At 47.0% G+C, this 21,789-nt stretch overlaps 1 long non-coding RNA gene across 2 annotated transcripts in view; it reads right to left on the bottom strand.

Annotated features, from left to right (window-relative positions):
* LOC128341552 (uncharacterized) overlaps positions 1-21,789 on the bottom strand; it is a 79,604-nt gene that overhangs the window by 44,147 nt on the left and 13,668 nt on the right. For both annotated transcript variants that reach the window (XR_008314444.1, XR_008314445.1), the window contains exons 2-4: positions 14,111-14,178; positions 12,846-12,915; positions 3,563-3,609 (exon numbers count right to left, since the gene is read on the bottom strand). This is a non-coding gene — a long non-coding RNA (uncharacterized LOC128341552). The remainder of the gene's footprint in view (positions 1-3,562; positions 3,610-12,845; positions 12,916-14,110; positions 14,179-21,789) is intronic.

Genomic DNA, 21,789 nt, shown 5'->3' with positions numbered 1-21,789 from the left:
AGCACACTATACCAGGCTACCAAAGCAGATGAGCCAAGTCTATACCGTCCAATGTTTCTCAGATGAAAATAGGGATACACTAGTAAAAGCTAATTCTCATACTAAGGATTCCTGCCCACATACCCCACCCACAAGTACACATTGTTGTGGTCTAGATTCCACCTGCTATATGCTGTGCACTGGATAGTACCTTAATATTGTGTACCCATTTACAAGCAAGTGCTCTAGAGACACGGTGCATCCAATTATCCTCCTGGAAATTTAATTTCTGGTGACTTTGGGGAAGGAGTTGAGTCCTGAAGAATGACAACTCTAGCAACCCACATGAAGAAAGAAAAAACAAACAAGGCATCCCAAAGAGGCAAAGATACAGGCAGTAGCTGACATCCTAATAAAGTGAGGACTCAGTGGGAGATGGCTCTTAATGCAGTCAGAGGCTTCCCCACTTCTGTAGCACAACCCTCAGGGCTGCTCGACCCTCAGGGACATATTTCGGGAAGGGTAAGTGTCTTCCTTAACTCAAAGGTTCTCTCTCTTGGGTCCCCAGATGTTGTTGGACTGCAATGGCCATTGTAGCTGGGAATGGTGAGAGTTGCGGTTCAACATCTGGGGACCCAAGGGAGAGAACCCCTGCCTTAACCATTTAGCCCACTTAACTGGTGCACAGGAGCATTAAAATGCGAGGTTGATTTCCTCCCAAATGCTCTTGTGTCACAATTTGACTAAAGAATCCAAAATTATTTCCATGAACTGGAAAACTGTTGTGTTTGTCACGTCCCAAAGAGTCTTGCCCCACCAGATACCATTGCTGTCTCTACTCTTCAATTCACATCAGCAGTCTAAGATGTGGAGTTAGCACAAGTTGAAGCAAAGCAGTTCGGAATGTGCACCCTGCCTTAAGATGTGAGTTCAAAGATATCTAGCTACTCATGTGGCTGCTTGCTTTTGAATTTCTTACAAAGATCCTGATCATGAAGTTGTGCAACAGCTACTTTTCAGGCTGTGTTAGGAACAGCAGAGATGGTGCCACTTTCAGTGCTATGTGCAGTCATATTGTCATCTGCTCCCAGACATTGCAGTCATGTAGAAATTCATCCCTGAAGGGCTGCATGCTGTCTTCTCCGATTTGTCCCAACAGCTCACTAGACTAGCAAGACACAGCAGATTCTTCTGTCTACTTTTGGCTCACTCTCCTCTCACAGAGTGAGCCTGAGGGTGCACTGCATGGAGCTGAATGCCTGCTTAAGCACTTGGTAGATCAATGAGCCAGACTTCCAAGAAGATGTGTTCACCACAGTGGCACTTATGCCACTTACTGAAAGGAGTATTTGCTGATTTTCCAGAGAAGAACTTTGATCTTGAAGACTAGAAGAGAAAGGTTTTCTCGCAGCAAACATTTTAGCATTAAGAACAGATTTCCATACCTAAGAAGCTCCCATCTCTGAAGAGCTATATTTGTTTGATGGGAGCAATCTCCATAAACCTAACCTAACAGAAGCATTTGTTCTATTTACTGGGACTCGCAAATTACCTGCTGCATTGTAAAAAGCAATTGAACTGAACAAAAATGGACTTACAACTCCTTTTAATTTAGCTAATTTGAATCATCTGGATCTCTTCCTGAAGCCCTTCCTGATTTTGAGAGCTATGTAAGTAAAAATTTCATCAACATTTACCAAGCAAAATCCCCTAAACCACTGGACGACCAAAAGATGACATGAGATTTAAACTGACTGACACCATTACTAATACTACAAGTGCAAAGGCAAGCTGGAAAACACCACATAGAGATCATCAAGAGTTTGCAAATGCCAATATTAATTTGTATTTCAAGTGGTCCTATTTACTGCAATTCTAGTTATTTAAAAAGAATGGAAAAGCAGGCAATTTTCTTAATGATTTGCTCAAATAAGCTATACGTGTTGTTGCTGTTATTATTGTTTACAGGATTTAATCAGACTGGCAAAGTAACCAGCAATGCCTTAGGATGCCCATGGCTGTGTTTGCAGAGCCATTCCTGGACTTTGATATGAGCAGAGCTGTTAAGCAGAGAAGGAGAAAGGGTGGTTGGACTATAAGCCTGGTGCCCTTTCCTTACTACTTCTTGCCTTAGAAGTGTATGAGCTGTCAGATGCTCATCTCTTCGGTGCTCAGGGCTGCTCAACTCCAGCCCTCCTGCAGATGTTGGCAGCTAACTCCCATAATCCCTGGCTATTGGCAATTATGGGAGTTCTAGTCCCTAAACAGCTGGGGGGCCTAAGTTGAGCAGGCCTGTATGCAGAAGCACTGCTTGTTGAGCCCTGCTAGATTCTGGGCCATTGACAATAACAGCTTTTTGTGCAGAAATAGAGCTGATGAATTAAAAAAGAAACCTGTTTCCATACTCATTGGATGGGCTTCTTTGGCCATTTTTATTTTGTGTGTGTGGTGTGCACCTTTGTAAGGGTGCATTTGATTCGTGGCAGTGTTAACTAGAGCTAAGAGATCTATGCTAAAATCATTGTAAACCGCTTAGAGAGCTCCGGCTATAGAGCGGTATATAAATGTAAGTGCTATTGCTATTGCTATTGCTATTGCTATCAGGCTTCAAAGGAGACGCAGATTGAAGATCAACACCAGATTTTCTCTATAACCTTTTCAAGGAGAACATAATCCCATTCCAACACAGCTCTCAAGCCACAAAATACAAAGAACTTTTCATTACTTCTTTCTTGTCACTAACATTCCATAAAACATGGACATAATTGTACCCTTCTGGGTTGGTCTCCATCTTTCAGCTGTCTGTTCTTATTCTTCCTTGAGGATCATTTCTTTCAAGTGTCCCCAGGACCCCAGATTTCATAGCCTGTCATTTTATTTAATGCTCCCTTTCCATATCCAAAAGTATTTCCTTATTCTTCCAGATCATGATTGCTCCTATGGGAGATTTAAAATATTGGCCCATCTGGTGAAATAATGGTCCCTTCCAAAGTACAAATGGAATTCTGATGCCGACTTTGGATTTTCTAAGGCCTTTTGCTCAGTCACTTTTTTAGTTGGTTTTCCTTAAGTAAAAATGGTTTAGACTGTTTTCTAAAAATAACCTTTGATGAGTGTCTCTAGGAAGCACGCCCAAAGAACTGGGCCCATCACTGAGGCTAAGGGACATCAATGGGACTTTGTCCAAAGAAACGTGCCTTTATTTATGACCTTATTCTATGGAATTGGCACTCAGACAATATAGTTGAGAGGCTGTTCAGAGCGGATTTTATAGCTTTTGATGAGATTCATGCAGAAGGCAGTTTCAGGCTTGACTTTGAAGTGTGTGTGTGTGTGTGTGTGTGTGTGTGTTGAAGAGATGGGGGGGGGCTGAATCTTTTTTGCTCTATTTCCAGCTCAGCACTATACCTGCTTTCTCTTGGTATTCATATTTCCTTGATAAGAAGGAACAAGTAATCCTAATACTAATATTGCATGAAATATTCAACGAAATTAGCTGCTTTGGTAGCACAAATGCTTATTTGTTTAGATCATTACGTTACTCTCATCATCATAAGTATTTGAAAATCATGAATCTGTTTACCTGTGGAAGTGAATCAAGCAATTTCTAAAGACCAGGCTTGGTAATCCCTGCCAAGGAAGTGGAGACAAAAGAGTAATGAATTCCATTTATGTACATGCCTTAGATGTGCATTTGTCTTTATTTTTTTAAAAAAGAAATGGTACGTTTCAGTATTCATAGAGATTAATGTCGTGTGTGTGCAGCAGGCATATAATGTGTAAATGGTTGTAGTAGTATTCCTAGCTTATTCAAGGGAGGAGAGAGAGGACTATCTATGGAGGCACCTGTCATGTGGGAAGAATACACTCAATTGCAGTTCATATGTTTGTCTTCAGAGCATCGGGATGGGAGCTCACAAAACAACAAAACCCCTGGAAAGGATACTTGCACCCGCAGGCCCCAATGAAGACAGGACACGCTTAGTTGGAATAAATAAGGGCCACTTTATTATTGTACAGAGATAACAGCACTTGCAAGGAGGTCCCAACTAATCAGAGTGTGGGTACTCCTCTTGTGTGGTGGCCCTTCCTAGTAAAGGACACCCCACACCAGGGCAAAGGGCCAGGTCCTGATTTGGTCAGGCTCCAGGTCCTGATCTCCTCTCACCGTGGGGTTTCCCCCACTGAGTGGGATGGTGGTGGTCCAACACCCCCCCCAACCCAAGCTATCAAAGCTCTGAGCCAGTGAGTCGTGCCCACCCCTCATGTGGGGGCCCATTCCCAGCCCTACGGGCCATCGAAGCCCTGAAAGGTTGTTCCTTGACCACCCTTCACCCAAACTGGCCCTCCAGCCAAACACTGATCCTTGAATCTACCTACCCAACACCCGCACTCTCCTGCCACAGAAGTGGGGCAAACCTCTGTTTAGCCCCACTTCCCCCACCCTGCTAGCACTTCCTGAAGACTACACTGCAAGTCCTGGATGAACACTTCATTCCCCTGGTCAGAGAGATGCACTCCGCCCGCCCCCACGTACAGGGCTACGTCCTGCACCCGTATGTCAGGGTGCTGTATTACTGCCCCACCTAAGGCGGTGATCACTCTCCCAACCACCTCATTTACTTTCTTACATGCCCTGTTGAAGCACAGGGGGGCCCCCTGGCCCCTCCAACATGTCCTCGGGAGCAAGTTGGACCAGACCAACGTCATCTTGGGCCATCGGACAGCCGGGCAGCCAAGAGACTGACGAAGATGGAAGCTGCTGGGCTAGCTCTTCCCCCGCCCCCTCTCCTGATTGGCCAGACCCTGGTCATGTGGAGGGGGCCAAGTTGGCAGCCTCCATGCCTGCTTCTCAGGCTGGGTGCACAACCCCACCCCCCGCCACACTGCTCAGGCGCGGAGGCAGGAAGCGGCATTCTGAATTTCCCACCAACCAGAATGTACACTGAATTTTGATGTTTGGGTCAGGGTAGAATTGGGTCTGAACTGAACAAGACTTCATGGAAGCTGTTGGAAACTTCTGACAAGGCCTGAGTTCATGTTGTTAAGCCCCCATGCACATTTCTAAGTCCTCCAACACATCATTGAACATGATGATGAAATTGCATGCTGTTCTAGGGACCTCACTACATATGCTCAGAGGCCTCTGGTGTGGGGTACATGCAGACAATGTTGTTGGTGGCCCAAAGGCCTCCATCCATGCATGGCAGGGCCCACTGGACATTTTGTTCATTATATTTCTATACCACCCCATCTGACCCGTCTGGGCAGTATAGGAATTCTGGATGGTTTGTGACTCTTTGTTGAGAATCTTTGAGAAATGAACCAAAGAATGTCTTTTGCTTTAGGCTATGGAAGTGTTAATGTGCCTATGCACTCAAAATAAAGCTGCAGAGCCAAACTACCTGTAGTTGATCAAGAGTGTGAAGAATTGTCTGCAGTGTGTATGTGTAAGCATAGCCCTTTAATGATGCTTTCCCCATATGCCAGGCAACTAAATCTTCAGTAAGTGATAAAGGATGGCAGCTGGAGACTTGTTTATCATTTTTAAGAACTGCTGTGAGATAAGCCCAAACCTCACTTCAAAATCTCTGGCAGGATTTTTTTTTTCCTTCCTCAGTGGCCTTTAGGTTAAAGGGAGACATGTGATAGCAGGGATGTGTTTGTGTGAAGCTTTTGGAATTTGTGCTTTCAAAAACAGGTTGTTCTAGGCTTTTGAATGTTTTAGTCCACATAGTCTCAAGTCCAACTATTGTTTCATCTCACTCCATCTCCCCGACCTCTTGTATCTATGGCAGCATTTTATAAATGAGAACAGGTGATATAATTCAGTGAACTTTGATCAACTTGAATGTAAGGGAGAAATGCATATTTGACATCTCTATGCCAGTAATGATTTGTATGGGTGGAGCAGGGGGTGGGGGTAAACAAGCCTCAGATGCAGCTGATTCCCATTCACTTCTCCCTGCTCTGGCTGCCTCATTCTGCTTCACCTCCCCTGCCATCGTGGTAATCCCAGACGTGCAGGCTGCTCATTCACTTGGGTTGGGGCAATGGGCAAATGAGCCGCCCACGTGCGCCTGGGGTTAACACAGTGGCGTGGGAGGAGAGGCAGAATGAGGCAGCTGGGACAAAGGTTGGTGAGTGGAAATGAGCTGCACCTGAGGCTTGTTTACTGCTCACCCCACCCCCGCTCTGCCTGGACGGGCTGCTACTACTATATACAAATATGATGAGACAGCAGCTATATATGACTGAATCATCTCAGGCTATGGGGAAGATTTTGGATACTGGTTTTAATTTCATTGGGTATGTATAAAAGAACCTCTGATGAACAAGTAGACCTCTAGGAAATAAGTGTGATGAGTGAATCTCCTTCTGCAGTTGCATTTTCAGTCTCCAAAAATAAAACAAGTCTTGGATTTCTACCAGGAAAAGTCACAATTTTTGGCAAGATCAAACTGCTGAAGGTAATTAGGGTATATGCACTGGGAGGAATTACTTGTTAACATTATTGGAGTGCCACATGTGAATAATCTCTAGAACATACTGAAGTTATAAACTGTCCAACCAAACATACTGTCATGGAGAATCTAGTTTTGTGTACCTGAATCTCATTTGTATCTCAAAATAAGATCTGCATAAGGACAAAACAGAAACAAAAACAAACACACACACACATACACACAACCCCCCTCAGAAGCTGAAGTGTCAAAATACATACACTCCCCCCACCCACATTCACAGGCCTGATCCATGTTTATGTGAGTGGTGCTCTTCCCCCATTTCCTTATTTTCACAGTGCAGAGTTAATCTCTAGAGTTCTCTGCCACATAAAACTTGGATGGCTTTAAGCAGGGCTTAGATAAATTCATGGAGGATAAGTCTATTGATTGCTACTGGTCCTGATAGCTATAGGCAACCAGAAATCCCCAAAGAACTCACCACTGTCTAACCACCTAGATACTTAAGTAAAAATAGTAAGCATGGAAGGTAAAAAAAACTATCAATGTTGTAAATAATGAAAATATAATATATAATATATTATATTATAATATGTAATAAATTCCAACACCCCCCCCCCCAAACAGCCTTGCTGCCAAGACCCCCCAAATGAAGATACAAAAAATATCATGACTCATGGGTCAGTCCTACATAAATCTAGTTACTGGAAAGTTTGAAGACCAGTTGTCCTTAAATCAGATGATCATATAAAATTCAAATTAGAACATAAGAACAGCCCTGATGGATCAGGCCCAAGGCCCATCTAGTCCAGCATTCTGTTTCACACAGTGGCCCACCAAAAGCTTCTGGAAGCCTACAGGCAGGAGTTAATGTCCTCTCTCCTGCTATTACTCCTCTGCAACTGGTAGTCAGAGGTATCCTGCCTCTGAGGCTGGAGGTGGCCTATAGCCCTCCGACTAGTAGCCATTGATAGACCCCTGCTCCATGAAGTTATCCAAACCCCTCTTCAGGGCAGGACTGGAGGCACTGATAGGGTGGTAGAATGTATGTGGGGAAGGCACTGGGTTTTGAGCAGAATGAGTAATTAAGGGGGCAAGTATTCACTGCTGCTGAGTGCGGCAGGGCACAGGGGTGCACAGGAATATGCCCTGTTGCCCTGTGGGCCTGCCCCTCTTAAAGCCATTCAGGTTGTTGGCTGTCACCACATCTTATGGCATAGAATTCTACAAGCTGATTATATGTTGTGTGAAAAAATACTTGTGTTTGTTGGTCCTAAATTTCCCAGCAATCAATTTCATGGGATGACCCCTGGTTCTAGGGTTATGTGAGAGGGAAAAGAATTATCTCCATCCACTTTCTCCACTCCATGCATGATTTTATAGACCTCTATCATGTCTCCCTGCAGTCATCTTTTTTCTAAACTAAATAGCCACAGGTGGTGAAGCCTTGCGTCATAAGAAAGGTGCTCTAGGCCCCTGATCATCTTGGTTGCTCTCTCTGTACCTTTTCCAGTTCTACAGTGTCCTTTTTTAGATGTGATGACCAGAATTGTACACAGTCCTTTCTGGGGCACTGACATCCACTGCAGTCCATATATAGGGAATATCCTTCCTTTTTTCTCCAAATGCATTTCGGCCTATAGTAGGCCTTCCTCAGTAGTACTATTATAGGAATACTTGTAGTCCCCAAGCAGCAGTTATGCTCTCATATGGAGCCAGGTGTTTAGTTTGCAATTACTAAGATTTAAAACTATCTCTGTAAAGAGATACTACACTCTCTCAATACATAAATGCCACTAGTGAAGAATACCACTGATACTAATACATAAACTACCATTATCATCCCATAGCACCAATAGCAAGCATGCATGTTTATACCTTCTAAGTTTTTAACACAACTTCATTTACAAGCAAGTCTACTCTTCCTCTCTCCCCAGATGCATAACATAGTATACAAAATATTAAAAGGTAAAATGCACATGATAATGGGCAGAAGATCAGAGGAGGTGAGCTTTTGGTTGTTTATCATCTAGTATCCTTTGCTGGATGGCGTGGAGAATCTCAGCTGCCTCCCCCACTCTTGGTCTGCTGGCTGGGACAACTCAGACCAGCACAGCACTGCTGACTGATTGGGAACCTTCCTTCCTCCAAGTGCCTGAACCAACATCTCCTGCAGGCACTGATTGATTACATCAGCCTTGCCCAGAGTCCTTCGTGAGAGGAAGGACCCTGGAGGCTTTATAAGGAAGGGGGCTGCCACAGACAATATCTGACAGGGGCGTAGCAAGGTTGGAGTGGGCCCAGAGACAAGATTTTAAGATGGGGCCCCCGCTGATACACACACACAAACGCATTTCACAATATATAGTGTACTCACACTCACATCCCCATTATGAATACGGTGAATACTTAGTTCACATTGAATTGAGTTTCTTTTACTCTCTGCTCCTGCCGATCTCCAAGAGACGCAACATAATTCATAGGGGGTGCAACACGGGTGGGCGGGGAGTCATGTGGTGTGCCTCTGGGGGGCCCCTTGAGGCAGTGGGGCCCCAAGATGACTGCCTCCCCTTGCCTAATGGTAGTTACACCCCTGGTATCTGCAGAAGATCAGAGGAGGTGAGCTTTTGGCTGTTTATCATCTAGCCTCCTTTGCTGGACAGCGTGGAGACTCTCAGCTGCCTCCTCCACTCTTGGTCTGCTGGCCAGGACAACTCAGACCAGCACAACACTGCTGACTGATTGGGAACCTTCTTTCCTCTAAGTGCCTGAACTAACATTACCTGCGGGCACTGATTGATTACGACAGCCTTGCTCAGAGTCCTTTGTGAGAGGAAGGGCCCTGGAAGCTTTATAAGGAAGGGGGCTGCCATAGGCAGTGCAGCAAGCCTGCAGGGGGGCAGCTGCCAAAGGGGGCCGGCCTGAGAGCTGGGCTATACCATTTTTAGCTGGCTGTTTGAAGAGGAGTTGTAGTATGTGTGCCAGCTTTGTTATTGAGACTTGGTTGAAGTAGTTGTAATGTGTTTAGGTTTGTCTGGAGATGGGGAGACAGGGGGCGCCTTCGTGGAATGCTGGGCAGCTATTCCGGTGGTGGTGGGGAATAAAAGAAGTAGTGTTGGCAGGTCAGCAGGCCATTTCAAGGGAAGGGGAGCCAGAAATTTAATAGCCGTCTTCCCTTCCAGCTGCCCTCTCAGCTCTTTACTGCCAGTAACCCACGTAGCCTTACCTTGCTCCTTTGCAATGCCAGGTCGGTCCAAAATAAATCTGAACTCATCCATGATTTGATCATGGATGAAGGGGCCGACCTGATGTGCATCACTGAGACTTGGTTGGAGGAGGCTGGTGGCCCAGTCTGGTCCCAGCTTCTTCCTCCAGGGTATTCTGTAGAGGAGCAGGTGAGGGGATGAGGGTGGGGAGGTGAAGTGGCTGTGGTCTATAAGGATAACATCTCCCTTACCAGGATCCCTGTTAGGTTATCAGACCATATTGAATGTGTGTACTTAAGTTTGGGGACCAGGGATAGATTGGGACTTCTGTTGGTGTACTGATCACCCCGCTGCCCAACAGAGTCCCTTACTGAGCTCACAGACTTGGTCGCGGAACTTGTGTTGGAGTCTCACAGACTTCTGGTACTGGGGGACTTCAATGTTCGTTTTGGGACCAACTTTTCCGGGGCAGCTCAGAAGTTCATAGCGGCCATGACAACTATAGGCCTATCCCAAGCGGACTCTGGACCGACACATATGGCAGGTCACACACTTGATTTGGTCTTTTATTCTGATCAGGTTGGTGTTCCTTGGTTGGGGACCCCTGTGATATCACCATTGTCATGGACGGATCACCATCTGGTTAAGGTTGGACTTACAACCACTTCCCACCTCCGCAGAGGCGAGGGGCCTATTAGAATGGTCCGCCCGAAGAGGTTATTTGATCCGGTGGGATTCCAAGAAGCCTTGGAGGGATTCAATGTTGACTCTGCTGGTGATCCTGTTGATGCCCTGGTTGAGAATTGGAACAACTTGCTCACCAGGGCAGTAGACATGATTGGTCCTAAGCGTCCCCTCCGACCCGCTTCAAAATTGGCCCCTTGGTATACGGAAGATCTACGGGGGCTGAAGCGGCAAGGTAGGTGACTGGAGCGCAAGTGGAGAAAGCTTCGACTCGAATCTGACAGATTACAACATGGAGCAAATCTAAAGATCTATGCTCAGGCAATACGTGTGGCAAAGAAGCGGTTCTTTTCTGCCTGTATTGCCTCTGTGAGTTCATGTCCAGAGGAGTTGTTCAGGGTTGTGAGGGGACTAGTATCTGCGCCCCCTCCCTTGAACCAGAATTTGGAATCATCAGTTACCAGCTGTGATGTGTTTAAAGAGTTTTTCGCAGATAAAATCTCTTGGATTCGGGCCAACTTAGATGGAGACTCCACCATTAATTTGATGTTTGAACTGGAGGTGTCCAACTATTCCTCTTATGTGATTCGACTGGATCAGTTTCAGTTTGTGACTCCTGAGGATGTGGACAAGCTGCTTGGGGTGATGAGGCCTACCACCTGTTCTCTTGACCCTTGTCTAACATGGCTTGTTCAATCTAGCAGGGAGACTGTTGTAGTTGGCCTGGTGGAAATTATAAATGCCTCTCTAAGGGAGGGCAGGATGCCTCCTTGTCTTAAGGAGGCAATTATCAGATCACTTCTAAAGAAGTCTGCATTAGACCCCTCAGAGTTGAGCAATTATAGGCCTGTTTCCAATCTCCCATGGTTGGGCAAGATGAATGAGAGGGTGGTGGCCTCTCAGCTCCAGGCGGTCTTGGAGGAAACTGATTATCTAGACCCATTTCAAACTGGCTTTCAGGAGGGATATGGGGTGGAGACTGCCTTGGTTGGCCTGATGGATGATCTCCAATTGGGAATTGACAGAGGAAGTGTGACTTTTGGATCTCTCGGCAGCTTTCGATACTATCGACCATAGTATCCTTCTGGAACGTCTGAGAATGTTTGGGGCAGGAGGCACTGTTCTACAGTGGTTCCGCTCCTACCTCTCGGACAGATTTCAGATGGTGTCGATTGGGGATTGTTGCTCTTCAAAATCTGAGCTTAAGTATGGTGTTCCTCAAGGCTCCATACTTTCTCCAATGCTTTTTAACATCTACATGTAACCTCTGGGAGAGATCATCAGGGGATTTGGAGCTGGGTGTTACCAGTACGCTGTTGACACCCAGATCTATTTCTCCATGTCAATCTCTTCAGGAGTTGACATATCCTCCCTAAATGCCTGTCTGGAAGCAGTAATGGGCTGGATGAGGGAGAATAAACTGAAGCTGAATCCAGATAAGACAGAGGTACTTATTGTGCAAGGTCAGAACTCTAGAGACGATTTTGATCTGCCTGTTCTAGATGGGGGTCACACTTCTCCAAAAGGAACAGGTTCACAGTCGGGGACTACTTCTGGATTCACACCTCTCTCTGGTTTCTCAGGTTGAAGCGGTGGCCAGGGGTGCTTTCTATCAGCTCCGGCTGATACGCCAGCTGCGCCCATTTCTCGAGATCAATGACCTCAAAACAGTGGTACATTTGTTGGTAACCTCAAGACTGAACTTCTGTAATGCACTCTACGTGGGGCTGCCTTTGTACATAGTCCGGAAACTTCAGTTGGTTCAGAATGCGGCAGCCAGGTTGGTCTCTGGGTCATCTCGGAGAGACCACGTTTTTTCTCTGTTGATGGAGCTACCTACACTGGCTGCCAATAGGTTTCCGGGCAAAATACAAAGTGCTAGTTATAACTTACAAAGCCCTAAACGGCTTGGGCCCTGGTTATGTAGGAGAACGTCTTCTTCAGTACAAGCCCCACCGCCCATTGAGGTCATCTGAGGAGGTCCGTCTCCAATTGCCACCAACTTGTTCGGTGGCTACACAGAGACGGGCCTTCTCAGCTGCTGCTCCAAGATTGTGGAATGCGCTCCCTGCTGAGATACGATCCTCCCCATCTCTGGCAATTTTTAAGAAACTACTGAAAATGCATCTCTTTAACCAAGCTTTCTCAGCTTTTAAAAACTTGTTTTTAAACTGTTTTGGCTATTTAATTGGTGTTTTATGATGTTTTAATTGTTAATTTTTATTTTATGTAGTTTATAATTTTTGTTTTGTTAATTGATTTTAATGGTGTTTTAATGTAAACTGCCCCGAGCCTTTTGGAAGGGTGGTATAAATTTTTAAATAATTAATAATAAATAAATATATAATAAATAAGAGCAGATATACAGCAATCCAGCCATGCAGATAGTATTTATACTCAGATGTATTGACATGATGTATCAACATGCTAGCTGTTCTATGCTTATATAAATATATTGAATATCCTCATAACACTTCTCGTAAATAATAAAAAAGATGGCATAAACACTTACTATAAATTTGCATATCCTGTCAGCATGGCCATATACTGATGTCCTCCAGCTTCAAAGGTGTGGTCCCACCCTAGTAGGAGAAGATTTTAAATAGTTAGGATCCAGCTAAAAGCTCTTGGAAGTTTTTATCCAATCAAAATTTCCCCCTTAGGCCCTAGTTCCGATGCCACTTGTGCATTAGGTTGAACCCAACCAGGTCCTTTTTCAGTTTTTCAGCTTTAGGCTACCTCCGTGTTCAGAGGCACAGGCAAGATGCCTTCAGAAACCAGTTTCAGGGAAGCAACAGCAGAAGAGGGGGCATGCTTTCACCTCCTGGTTTTGTGTGGCTTCCAGGGCATCTGGTAGGCCACTGTGGGAAACAGTGATGGACTAGGCAGGTGGTGCGATCCAGAAGGGCTTTTCTTATGTTCATGGCTGGATTACCTACTGATTTAGTAATAGTTGAATAGCAGAATTACATGGCAAAGGCAGCTCATACAAGAAGTCCCCACATTTCCACTGTTGGTCTCCAGGTAGGCGTGGCCTCCAGGAAGGAGCCTCCCACATGATCTGTCTGTTCAACATAATCCTGTAATTCAGAAATTACTGGAGTAGAATGGGATCCACCTATACAGAAGTGATAGCCACACCTGTCCAGTAGCTTATGAATTGGTCCACAGTGTGCAATTACTTGAAGAAATCTCAATACTTCAGCATGTAAAAATGACATATTAAGCCGACTCTAGGAGTGTAATCCAGCTCTGTGTGCAGAGCAATTGATACACTTTGTGTGCATATACAGCTGTCCTACTGATGTGAATGAGGAAGTCTGTACAGGCAGGGGAATGCTATGCACCCATCAGAACTCTAGCATTGTGAGGAATGACTAGTTCAGGGTGCACTTGTAATGTCTAGTGAAACTTGTGTGACATGATGTCATTGTGCTGCAAATTTCATGTCTCCCAGTAGAGACAGTCAGTGACGCGGGGAAAAGGACAGTCACAGCATGTTGACAAGATCATGTCATGCAGTGACTTTAACTAGACATTATGGGGAAAGGGGAAGAACAATATTTCTTTCTCCACGTGGACATGTCATCCTACTGTCAGCAGACCATTTTGCATGCAGCAATTTAGTAGTGTCTGAATCAGCATTTAGCCCAGGGAACCAAGAAAGTCTCCCGTTGTTATTTTATCTAGCATACAGAAAATATTGTGTGGGTTACAAGTCTTTCAAGGATGACGGAAATAAAACATTATTACTTTTAAGATTACATTTATATCTACCTGCAGATCCATTCATGTTAAACCAAACTCTCAAATGGCAAATGGTTGATAAGGAAAACCCTCCACATCTAAAAACAAAACAAAAATTATTCCTGTCACTTATATAAACTAAAAAGTAGAAATTTTGTAATGCAGCTGGTTCTTTCATGAAAATCACCTTTATTCTGATTTATGCATACTTTGGGTTTTGTTGGAATAAACAGCCTGTCAAACACTGAATATTAGTTGAGCAGAATGTCTGGTGTTTTTTTCTTTTCGGTTTTGTCATCACTAGGCAAGAAGGTGTCATGTTATGTTTTGATGCCTACTTTAACTTCCCTACAACTGGACTAAATTTGGTCTAGATTGGTTAGACAGTTCACAAATTAGCCTGTGTGTGCCTCAAATGTTCATGCATCTGCCAACTTCAATTGGGATGGATTACATCATCACAAACTAGGTATTTGAGGTATTCCTATGTGTCCCTACAAATGTACCAAATTTGGTCCAAATCGATTCCCACTTCCACCTCAAACATTCATGGGTCCAGCATCTTGAATCAGTGTGGATGACATCATTACAAACTATACCCTTGAGCCATCCCTATGTGTCCCTACACCTGTAGTAAATTTGGTTCAAATCAGTTAGGTAGTTAACCAGTTAGCCCAATTGCACCTCAAATGTTCATGTGTCTGCCATCTTACATTTGTGTGGATGACATCATCACAAACCACACCATTGAGGTGTCTCTGTGTGTCACTCACTATAGCTGTACCAAATTTGTTTCAAATCAGTTAGACAATCCACAAGTTAGCCCACGTGCTCCTCAAATGTTCATACATCTGCCATGTTGAAATGGAGTGGGTGACATCATCACAAACTATGCCATTGAGGTGTCCCTATGTGTCCCTAAATTTGGTTCATATTGGTCCAGGCATTGCAAAGTTGATATGGGGGGACACACACAGAGATGGACACATGGACGAACACAGGCACATGGACAGACGCACACGGAATGCTGAATGCTCTCACAAGCCTTCTAGAACGTAGGCTAAAAATGGATCAGGTTGGACTTTATTCTCCCTCAGAGACTTCCCATCATATTTATCCAGCTGTCAAGTCAAATCAGGATTTCTCTCAAACGGTTGGCATTGCAAGAGCTGTGTGGAGTTAGAACATCAAGCTGTGCCTTCTGCTTCATGCTGCTCATCATCTCCCTAGTAAGAAAGATTCTGGAATCTGAGCCAACCTGAGAGATTTCACTAATGATGTGCGAGGCAGGCTAAAATGTTTCAGCCTTTGCTTTTTGGTTGCTGTCTCTTAAGCACTACTAGGAGTGTGGAAATCATAACTAATCTACTGTCTTTGTTCACTGGGCATATAAGGAAGCTATTCACACATTGGGGTGAAATCGGACTAGCGGAGGCTACCCCGATTTCACCCCATCATGTGAACCACTGGGCTCGGCTGCGAGCCTGGTGGTTCCTAGGCGGGTAACCCGCCTAAGTACCCCTCCCCTAAAACCAGGTTTGTGGAGCGATGGCTCCATAAACCTGGTTTTAAAAATCGTGAGTAGCCGTGGCACAGCTCCGTGCTGTGGTTACTCATGAGTAGACCCCAGGAGGGGAGGCGAAAAGCTGCCTCCTAGCTCCAGGGGTCTCCCCAGTATGCCCTGCGCACTCGTGCAGGGCATACTGAAGCTTCTGGGGGCCGCACAGCCCCCGAGCTCCCCAGCCCCCTCCAACTCCATCACGGAGCCGGCAATCATGTGGGCGGCTGATTAGCTCACCTCTCCTTTTGCACAGATTCAAACTGTTTCAAACTCCCCTAAACTTTGAGGCATATAGCACATTCCAAATCCCGGAAAGAGTTCTCAGTCATTCAGGACCAGAGGTGCTCTTACCCCCGAGCCATGGGGTGCTGGCCCATGGCCTCCTAGCACTGGAGGGGCATCAAAAGGTCCGAGGGGGCTTCCTGCAACCACTCAATGCCACCCTGCTGCTGCCCCTACACCGGCACCACTCCAGCATGCCTTTAAAAAAACCCCGTGGCTGTGATGCAGCAGCACTACCTGCAGGGAGGGTGGGGGGAATGAGGAGGAGAGTGTTCCCCTTTAGCGTGATCTTTACCCAGGGAGGGTGGGATGGGGTGCGGTGGTGGCAGTTGCAGGGAGGGTGGGAGAGTTCCTCTGTTACTGTCCGGGATGGGAGGTGGCAACCTCCTTCCAGCTCCACTCCCTCCTACCAAATGACTGGATGGGCCTCTCTGCTTCCTCCACATGCAGGAAGGCCGGAATCGGCATGCTCAGCAGAGAGGCGAGAGGCCGTCCATTCACTTGGGAGGAGGGAGTGGAGCTGGAAGGTCGCCTCCTCCCATTCTGGTTGGTAACAGGGTAACTCTCCCCTCTTCACCTCGCTACCTGCAACCACCACCGCTGTGCCCCATTTCCCCCTCCCCCTGGGTAAAGATCTCGTTAAAGGGGAACTCTCCCCCCTTGCCCCCCCTCCCCAGAGCTAGTGCCACTGCCAGGCAGCAGCATTTTTTTTTACACTGCAAAAGCGGGGACTTTTTCCTCCCCCCCCCCCCATTGTGATGGGGGGCGCACTCCGAAGCCCTTCAGGTCCGGGCTCCCAAACACCTGGGTGCACCACTGTTCAGGACCACTACCTTGTTGTTTTGTACGACTAAGTTCCAGATTATACGGAACCACAGCAGGAGCTGTCGGTCCTAATGAGCTGGGGAGGGGCGCTGAACAAGATGCAGGGATGAATGAAGAGAGAAGAGCAATGGAGCTGCCAGGAGTTGGAGGCAACTGCCTCTTGTTCAGTGCCCCCCCCCCCCGAGCTTGTTAGGCTGGCCACCCCTGAACCATAATAATACACAAGCAGCCACACCCAGCCTTGGGCAGCCTTACCTGGGTAGGGCTACTCGTGTGAAGTGCTGGGATCGAGGCTGATCCCACTACTGCTCTTCTGGGTAGCTTGAGGTTTTTTTTACCCCTTTATTCACTGAAATGGGGCTGTTTCTCCAAATTCTTTCTGTCTATCTGTCTGTCACATTTCTATATCCCCCTATAAGATGCATAAAAGTAATATGTGCTTGTATGCATCTGAACTTGACAATGGTTGCCTTTGTAGATTTGTTACATGTTACATTCTTCTCTCCCCCCACCCCCTTTTCCCTGAACAGGTTGTTGCATTTCATTGGTTCATCCAATAGATTGTTAGTTAGGTGGATCAATCCAGGTGAAATGCTACTCAAAGTATATTGATTCCTATATTCAAATTATTTTGTACGGCTAATAACTGTGCAAATGTCAGAAGGTTGCAAGCATCTATATGCTCCTTATCAGCACTGGCCTTATCAAGATCATTAAAGGCCATCCTTTCATTAAAGAAAGACAGCAGATATTAACCAAGCAATTTGACTCTCAAACATTTCTCCACAGCAACAGAGAAAGAGATGGAAGTAGATAAGAGAATGGGCATCCCTCCAAGAATTCTGCATGCTGCAGTTTGAAAGAATGATCCAACAGCAGACTTAAATAAAAATTAGACAATATAAAGTAATTACAAGAAGATCGGAGACAGCATTGCTAAAGCGTAACCCTAAGCAAAGACAGACTCTTCACAATCGTTTTCTGTAAACAGCATCTGCCTGAAAATTAAATTCTATTCTATTATATGCATAAAGATCTGCACCTGTGAGAAAATCTGGCCATAGTGGCAGAACGACTGCAGTCAGCAGCAGTATCCATGGCAATAAGATCAGGCTTGCAAAGTAGCTGGGGAGGCAATTCCCTGCTTTTGGCTGACCTGTCATACATGATTGACGTACCAGAAAGAGAGACGAAATACTACAATGAAAGCTAGATGAAAGCTAAGTAGGTGCTTTGACATTTCATTACACCATCGGGAGAGCCGGATGTCAGAGGTGCTAGAAAATCCATTACTACATGTTTAGCCCATCTTTCCTTCAAGGAGCTCAGATGCAGTCATCCCCATTTTATCATTACAACAACCCTGCGAGGTAGCTTAGGCATCCCCAAAATGGTATGTTGTATCCAGGTACAGGGTAAAGGGGAGTGTGCCAGCTAGTAATAGCTCTGTCCTCTGCTCTGCCTACACTCAGCATGTGTCTGTAGATGCAAGCACTGAATCCAGGGAGAGTTTCTCCCTGTGATTTGGAACACTGGGCAGTTGGGTTGACCAATGACAGGATAAACTTTGCCTGAGTTCAGGGCTTGCCTCTGCAGCCACAAGCTGAATGTGGGGAGATCAGTGATGTGGACATGGAGTGTGTTGTGCCAGGAGGAGTGGCTAACTGGCAGAGACATAGCAGGCTGGGTGGTAGTCCAGGGAACTGCTACCACGTTTCTCCCCCACCTGCTGCTGGCACTTCTCTCCCCTCCCCCAGTGGTGGCATTTCTCCCATTTGTTTGATGCCTTGATTCTTTCTTCCACAGCTGTGGAGACCAGATATGCAGGTGTGTACTGGGAAGGAAAGTGTGGCAGCCCCCCTTGCCCTTTTCAGCACACAGAGGGACCTAGGAAGCTGCCTTCTACTGAGTCAGACCATAGGTCCATCTAGCTCAGCATTGTCTACACAGACTGGCAGCAGCTTCTCCAAGGTTGCAGGCAGGAGTCTCTCTCTCAGCCCTATCTTAGCGATACCAGGGAGAGAACCTGGAACCTTCTGCATGCAAGTATGCAGGTGCTTTTCCCACAGTGCCCCCATCCCCTGAGGGGGAATATCTTACAGTGCTCATGCATGTAGTCTCCCATACAGATGGACACCAGGGTGGACCCTGCTTAGCAAAGGGGACAATGCATGCTTGCTAACACAAGACCAGGTCTTCTCCTGCATCCAGCTGGTGTGAAGCCAGTGCTTTGTGGGCTGGAGAGGGTGAGGGGGCCACTGCGCTTTCCTTCCCAGCGCATGCCTGTGCACCTGGCCTCTGTGGCAGAGGGGAGGGAGTGTGGCGAGTGGGGAAGAACAAGGTGACAGTGTGAGTGGCGGGATGCCACAGCTGCAAGAACGGGGGGAAGAAATGCGGACAATAGAGTGAGGTGGTGAGGTTAATCCCGGGGTACACCTTGGTGCCCCCCCATCCCCATAGCCCAAGGACATTCATCCCTCCTTGCCCCATTGTCCCTATGCACCTGCTGGCTGGCACACTTCCCTTCACCCTGAGATACAACATGTTCAGTTACAGAACACTCAAACAGGGCTAGTGACATTAGGGTCCCTGTGTATGCATAGTACTTTGATGCCGTCCTTACAGCAACCTGATAGGTTATGATTATTCCTTCTATTCCAGTTGATGGCAGAGGTGAGATTCAAACTGATGCAGTCCTGAGTTGCAATTCAGTCTCTTCTTTTAATCACTCTGCCACACCAGCTCCTAAATAATCAAGAGGACACAAAGGTGTGGTTGCTCACCACTGTTAATGATGAATGTGGCTCTAAATCTGTGGCCCACTTACAGCTGAATATGGTGGCTTTCCTAAATTACATGCAGCTTTACGCAGTCTGTACTGCTTATGTTGAACCTGGTGCCCAACCATGCAGGAAATCTTCTAGTGTTTTCAGCTGCATGGCATGGCAAGAAACATTCCATATTCTTGCAGAATTTCCTTCCTGGCCCTGACTGCTCCCTCGCTGGTAATCAGTGAGCCTCCAAAGGGCAGCATCCAGGCCTAGAGCTGAGCAATCATTGCTTTCCTGTCAATTCCCACTTGGTGTGTTGCCTGCAGGAACAATAGGGGAATCCTGCCTTGAAAAGATTTCTAAGGGCAGCTCGGGTGGCGACGAGAAGGTCGCTTGCCGGTAGCGGAGGCAGCACCAGCTCCTCTAAACTTTGGCACTCCCCCCAGCAGTGCAGCCTGTGGGGGTGGTGATTTTATTTTATTTATTTATTGTTGGATTTATATACCGCCTTTCATTAAAAACAATCTCAAGGTGGTTTACAAAAGTTAAAAAAACATACAATAAAATGACAATAGAAATATTAAGCTAAAAATATAAAAATAAACCAAATTTAAAATCTATAAAATACAAGCATAAAAAACTATACACGGGTAAAAACACATAGAAGCAGCAATAAAAACAATCATGTAAAAGCCTGGATAAAAAAAGCCAAGATTTAACAAGCTTTCTAAAAACTGTGATGGAGTCTGAGGAGCAAATGGCCACTGGGAGAGCATTCCAAAGTCTGGGGGCAGCAACAGAGAAGGCCCTGTCCCGAGTACACGACAGCCGAGCCTCCCTCATTGTCGGCACCAAAAGCAGAGCACCCTCAGATGACCTCGTCAAGTGGGCAGCAACCCTTGGGAGCAGGCGGTCCCTCAGATACCCGGGCCCAAATGATTAAGGACTTTAAAGGTCAAAACCAGCACCTTGAATTGGACCCAGAAATGAACAGGCAGCCAGTGCAACTCTTTCAGAATGGGTGTGATGTGCTCCCATCGGGCAGCTTCGGATAAAACCCTAGCTGCTGCGTTTTGCACTAGCTGCAGTTTCTGGATATTCTTCAAGGGTAGCCCCACGTAGAGCGCATTGCAGAAATCCAGCTGTGACGTGACTAAGGCATGGTCAGATCTTCCTTCTTGAGAAAGGGACACAGCTGGCGCACTAGCCGAAGCCATGCAAAGGCACCCCTGGCCACCGCCTCCACCTGAGCTTCCAAAAGCAGAGCCGGGTCCAGTAGTACCCCCAATCTGCGTACTTGCTCCTTCAAGGGGAGTGCAACCCCATTCAGAGCCAGTAAAATCTCCTCATCCTGATTGGCTGTCCCAGTCGCCACTGGGAGGAAACGGTGGGAAATCGGGGGGAAACGGTGCCCAGGGCAAACTCTGGCCCTGAAACGGCACCCCCGCCCCTACCCCTCCGCCCCCACATACCTGTGCTGGCGCGGCGGTGCCCCAGGTGGCAGATCGCCGGTGGTGGTGGCGATTCGGCAGCGTCGGGTGGCGTCGGGTCGCCCGCCGAGTGCGGCGGTGGCTGGCGGCGATTGGCTGTAGCGGCCTGAGCGGCAGTGGATTGCCCGCCGAGGAGTGCAGGCAGAGCAATGCCGAGGCCTACCGTCTGGCCCAGCGTCGCTTCCCAACTGCACTCCTCGGCGGGCAATCCGCCGCCGCTCGGGCCGCTACAGCCAATCGCCACCAGCCACTGCCGCACTCGGCGGGCGACCCGCCGCCGCCCGCCACCGCCGAATCGCTGCCGCCCGCCCGCCGCCACACTCGGCGGGTGATCCAGGGGTGGGTGGGTGGGATGCCACTTTTTGGCGCCCCCCCACATGACCCGCTGGGGTGGCACCCAGGGCACGTGCCCTGCCTGCCCCCCTATCGTTACGCCCCTGGGCTCTCCTACTGACCAACAGTACCTCTGTCTTGTCCTGATTCAATTTCAGTTTATTAGCCCACATCCAACCCATCACAGCCTCCAGCCCCCGATTCAGGACATCCACCGCCTCCCTAGGATCAGATGACAAGGAGAGATAGAGCTAAGTGTCATCCGCATATTGCTGACAACTCAGTCCAACACTCCCAGCAGTTTCATGTAGATGTTAAACAGCATGGGGGACAAGACCGAACCCTGTGGGACCCCACAGGCCAATGGCCATGGGGCCGAGCAGTAGTCCCCCAGCACCACCTTCTGGACCCTCCCCTTAAAAAAGGACCAGAACCACTGTAACGCAG

This window comes from Hemicordylus capensis, chromosome 2, assembly GCF_027244095.1.
Source record: "Hemicordylus capensis ecotype Gifberg chromosome 2, rHemCap1.1.pri, whole genome shotgun sequence".
NCBI classification, from domain to species: Eukaryota; Metazoa; Chordata; class Lepidosauria; order Squamata; family Cordylidae; genus Hemicordylus; species Hemicordylus capensis.
This window is presented reverse-complemented; position numbering and strand designations above follow the sequence as displayed.